The 5,841-nt window shown below is 37.8% G+C and overlaps 1 non-coding gene across 1 annotated transcript; it reads right to left on the bottom strand.

The window, feature by feature from the left end:
• Positions 1-709: 709 nt before the first annotated feature.
• Positions 710-817, bottom strand: LOC122071400. The gene has a single exon (XR_006138176.1). It is a non-coding gene; the product is annotated as a small nucleolar RNA R71 (small nucleolar RNA).
• Between the last annotated feature and the right edge of the window lie 5,024 nt (positions 818-5,841).

Raw genomic sequence — 5,841 nt, 5'->3', positions numbered from 1 at the left:
GTTTTGTTTTTCCTTTTCTTTTATTGAATTCCTAAGAAGAATAACTTGCAATAATAGTTGTATCGGTGGAGGTTGTCATGCCTCACAGTATGACAAAGATAGGTTTCGCCCTATAGCAGTACCTCAGGAATTGACCTAAGCAACTTCGGATCCCTGCCGGTAAGTTCCCAAAAAGCTAAAAAATAAATAAATCAAAAAAAATCAAAAAAATCAAAAAAAAATCATAAAAAAAAGTTTTACTATATAATACTAAGAATCAATTAGAAAGAAGAGATCCAACAAGTAGTGACCCTATAGTTTGTTCTCTTTAAAACCATTTAATATGGGAGACCAATAGTAAAATCCCCCACCTAAATCTCTGAAAGATAGGTTCTATCCTGCTAGAACAGCCCAACCTTCCTGCATAGTTCTACCACAAGCCCAGGGCAATAATTTTGAACTCAAATCTCAATACATCACTATGTTGCCCCACTTCTATGGGTTGACCTCTGAGGATGCATACCTATTTTTAAGGGAATTTGAAGAGGTATGTGTTCTAATTAAGATCCAACAGCTTTTTGATGATGCTGTTAAGGTTAGGTTTATCACTTTTGCATTAAACGACCAAGCTAAGAAGTGGTTGTATGGGTTACTCATAAATTCCATAACCTCATGGGAACAGTTCACAGTTGTGTTTCTTAAGAAGTTTTTCCCAACTCATAAGACCAATAAGCTTAGAAGTGATATCCTTCAGTTTAGGCAAAAAGCCTAGTGAGTCCTTTTCCAAACGTATGGAGAGATTCAAGGATCTACTCTAAGAATGCCCTCACCATGGCCTAGACTATGTCATTTATGTCAAAGAATTTATGAGGATATTGATTACCCAATTAAACAAATGATAGAGTTTATGTGCCTTGGAGATTCACATCCTTTACAGATGAAGAAAAAGCATGGGAATTCGTACTTGACTTTTCTGACAAAACCCATGAGTGGGAATCAAACCAAGAGAGTAAAAGAACTATAGGAGGAAAAGGATATTTTATGGATGGGATAGTAGCCAAGGAAGCCCATTTGGATAGTTTAATCAAAAGGATTGAGGCTATTGTTCCTAGAGAGCCATCATCAGTCAATTTGGTTAAGATTTGTGCTTGGTGTCAGTCCCCTGGACATGTCATAGAAGAATGCCCCAACACCTCTGGGGGCACTTCTAATGATAGTGTTAATGCCTTATACCAGAATAATCCATATAGTAATATCTACAATCCAGGATGGAGAAATCACCCAAATTTCTCTTGGAATCAGGGCAACCAAGCAAGGCCTTCCAATTTTCATAATCAAGGTCTCCCTTTGCACAACAATCTTTTTCCCAAAACACTTTTCCTAGGTTAAATGTAGGATCTCAGGCTAGTTTTCCTAGGGCCCCTCTCCTATCATCTTATCAGCAACCCTTTGAGTTTACCAACACTGGACAGGCAAGTAGAATAAGTGACTTGAAAAAAAATATGACCCTCCTCATGGCAAGCCATCAAAATCTTATGAGAGAACTCACTCTAATTGTCTCAATTATGTGTGAAAAGGAGAAAGGAACTTTACCCAGTCAACCAGAGCCTAACCCTAGGCATCATAAGCCTATTAGTTCACAAACACCAACTAATGCACCACTGAATATAGTACAAGGTTAGACCCAACAAGGACCCTCTAACCAATGTAATGTTGTTTATGCCCTTAGGAGTGGTAGATAGTACCAATAGATCGTTCCTAAATCTTTCCCATCTATTACTCCTGTTAACTCTCCTTCAGTTGAGGACACAAGTGTGCCTCTTGTTCCAAGTTCATCTGATGAACCTAGAGATTCTTTTGAAATTAAAGATGATCTGATTGAGAAAACCAAAAATGATTCTTCTGAAAAAGGGCAAATCCCTAACAGTTCTTATGTTCCTTCTGTCCCATTTTCTGATCGCTTGATAAACAAAAAGAAGATTGCTTCCATGGATAAAATTTTAAAAATGTTCAAAAAGGTAGAAGTGAGCATCCCTCTTTTGGATGCTATATCCCAGATCCCCACCTATGCAAAGGTATTGAAAGATTTGTGTACTCACAAACGTATCACTAGTGTACCCAAAAAGGCGTTCTTGATAGGTAACATTAGTTTCATAATTATTCAGCCTATAGCAGTCAAGTATAGGGATCCAGGGAGCCCTACCATAGCTTGTGTCATAGGCAACACCTACATTGAGCATGCCTTACTTGACTTTGGCGCAAGTGTGAATCTTTTACCTTACCATGTGTACAAGCAACTAGGATTGAGAGAATTGAAAGTCACTGGAACTACTCTTCAGTTGGCAGACAGGTCTGTTAATATTCCTAAAGGGATGGTTGAGGATGTGTTACTAAAGGTGGGAGAATTTATTTTCCCTGTTGATTTCATTGTGTTAGATACTAAGCCCTTCTCAACCAAGGATGAGATCCCAATAATTCTAGAAAGATCATTCTTGGCTACCAGTAATGCATTAATCAACTGTCGAAATGGTTTCCTAAGGTTATCTTTTGGTAACCAAATTGTTGAGTTTAACATGTTTAGGATTGGCAAACAACCACATATAGAAGAAGAGATCAATATGCTTGAGGATTTTCTGGATTTTTCTGATAATTTAATTACCAACTTTGATATTGATTTTGATTAAAAATTCCAAGAGTGTATGGATGAGTTGGATGATGATAGTGAAAATTTCTTTTCTGAAGTCTTGAGTCTTCACAGACCTATGGAGCCCTTAAGACCCTTTTCCAATTCCATTCCCAAACCTTCCATAGTTGAGACCCCTAAGCTAGATCTTAAGGAGTTGCCATCTAATTTGAGGCATGTTTTCTTAGGGCCTGACTAGACTCTTCCTGTAATAATTTCTTCAAATTTGACTTCTAGCCAGGAAGAGGAGTTACTTAAAGTATTAAAAGATACTAAGGAAGCCCTAGAGTGGACCATGGTTGATATCAAGGATATAAGCCCTTCTATTGTGTAACATCATATACATCTTATGGAGGATTCCAAACCATCTACGGAACCCCAAAGAAGAGTTAACCAAGTGATGATGGAAGCCACTAAGAAAGAGATCCTAAAGTGCTTGGATCATGGAATAATTTATCCTATTTCTGGCAGTAAATTCACGTAGTGCCTAAGAAGTCTGGGGTGACTGTAGTTCCCAGTGCCAATAATGAACTAATTCTGACCCGTGTCCAATCAGGGTGGAGAGTGTGCATAGACTATAGGAAACTTAATGTGGCAACCTGGAAGGACCACTTCCCATTACCATTCATTGACCAGATGTTAGAGAGGTTAGCTGGACATAAATACTACTATTTTCTTAATGGATATTCCGGCTATAACTAGATTCCAATTGCTTTAGAGGACCAACATAAGACCACTTTTATATGCCCATATGAAACATTTGCTTATAGGCGTATGCCCATATGAAACATTTGCTTATAGGCGTATGCCCTATGGGCTTTGCAATGCCTCTGCTACGTTCCAACGATGCATGATGAGTATCTTTTTTGATATGGTCAAAAATTTCTTATAAGTATTTATGGATGACTTTTCAATTCATGGGAATTCCTATTTTGAATGTCTTCATCATCTTTTCCTAGTTTTGAAAAAGGTGCATATCTAACAATTTGGTTTTGAATTGGGAGAAATGTCATTTTATGGTTAAATCTAATATTTTTTTAGGCCATGTAATATCCAAAGAGGGAATTAGAGTAGATAGAGCCAAAGTGGATTTAATTGATAATTTACCACCTCCTCAATCTGTTAAGGACATCTGATCTTTTCTAGGGCATGCGGGCTTCTACAGAAGGTTTATTAAGAACTTTAGTCAGTTAGCCCGATCTCTCACATCATTACTTGCCAAAGATCAAACTTTTAAGTTTTCTAAAGAGTGCCTAGAATCCTTCAAACAACTTAAGAAGGAGTTGACCAATGCACCTATTGTTCAACCATCTGTTTGGAGTGAATCTTTTGAACTGATGTGTGATGCTTCGGATTTTGCCATAGGAGCTGTTTTGGTTCAAAGGATTAATAAGTTTCCCACTAACATTTACTATGCTAGTAGAACCTTAAATGATGCACAACTCAATTATACAACCACTGAAAAAGAATTTTTAGCTGTTGTGTTTGCATTAGAAAAGTTTCGGTCTTACTTAATTGGTTCACATGTGGTGGTGTATATTGATCATTCTACTCTCAGATACCTAGTTCAGAATAAGGATGCCAAAGCCCGTCTCATTAGTTAATTTTTACTTTTGTAAGAGTTTGATTTAGAAATTAAGGAAGGAGTTAAAAACTTAGTTACAGACCATTTATCCCGGTTTCCCAATTCCTTGACTGTCGATTCTCCAGTCAACAAGAACTTTTCAGATGAACAATTATTTACAATATTCAGTGAACCATGGTTTGCTGACATTGTCAACTTCTTAGTTTCAAGTGTGACTTTGGATCGCTGGTCCACACAAGATAAGTATAGATTTTATTCCCAAGTTAAGCACTTTTTCTGGGATGATCCTTATTTGTTTAAGATATATCCGGATCTGATTATCCGACAATGTGTCCCTGATCATGAGCAACACTCTATTCTCTCTTTTTGTCATGATCATGCATGTGGTGGATACTTTGGACCTAAGAAGACGGCCGCAAAGGTTCTCCAATACGGATTTTATTGGCCCACTCTTGTTTAAGATGCTTTTAATTTTTGCAAGGCTTGTCCCGCCTACTAGTCTTTTGGTCGTATCAATAAGAGGAACATGATGCCCCTCAACCCTATTTTGGTAGTTGAGATCTTTGATGTATGAGGCATCGATTTTATGGGACCATTCACTAATTCCTTTGGAAATTTGTACATACTTTTGGCCATTGATTATGTTTCTAAATGGATAGAGGCCATACCTTATAAATCTAATGACTACAAAGTGGTGGTCCAATTTCTCAAAGAGAATATTTTTTCCCGCTTTGGTGCATCACGTGCAATAATTAGTGATAGGGGTACTCATTTTTGTAATCGACCTTTTGAGGCCTTAATGAAAAAGTATGGGATCACCCATAAGTTATCTACCCCTTATCACCCCCAAACTATTGGCCAAGTGGAGGTGTCTAATAGATAGATCAAACAAATCTTGGAGAAAACTGTTAATCCCAACCGTAAGGATTGGTCCCTTAGGCTTATTGATGCCCTGTGGGCCCATCAGACTGCATTCAAGACCGACCTTGGTCAGTCTCCCTATCGTTTGGTGTATGGAAAAGATTGTCACTTACCAGCTGAGTTGGAGCATAAGGCCTTTTGGGCCATCAAGAAGCTCAACTTTGATTTGTCTGATGCGAAAATTCATCGTAGGCTCCAACTATCTGAGTTGGAGGAACTTAGGAATGATGCCTATGAAATTTCTAGGATTTATAAGGAAAAGACCAAAGCCTTCCATGATAAGCACATTATGCGTAAGTCTTTTATAATTGGTGATAATGTCTTATTGTACAACTCTCGATTGTATCTTTTCCCTGGTAAGCTTAGATCCCGATGGAATGGCCCGTTTATTATCCATAATGTATATCCCCATGGGACTGTAGAGATTCTGAATCTGGGAATAAGGGTAATTTCAAAGATTAATGGTCAACGTTTGAAATCGTTCCTCGAGTTTCCTACTACTGGTAGTGAAGAGGTCATGGACTTCAACCTCTTTACAATGATAACTAACTTTTAATCAGGTATGAACCCCTTGCATTGTCTTCGCTTTTAATTCTTTCCATGCATTGAGGACATTGCATGACTTAAGTGTGGGGGGGGGGAAACTAGTTTGTGTTTTTTTCACTTTGTTTTG

This window comes from Macadamia integrifolia, unplaced genomic scaffold, assembly GCF_013358625.1.
Source record: "Macadamia integrifolia cultivar HAES 741 unplaced genomic scaffold, SCU_Mint_v3 scaffold_216A, whole genome shotgun sequence".
NCBI lineage: Eukaryota > Viridiplantae > Streptophyta > Magnoliopsida > Proteales > Proteaceae > Macadamia > Macadamia integrifolia.
Note: the sequence above shows the minus strand (reverse complement) of the source record. Positions and strands in the feature narration are given on the sequence as shown.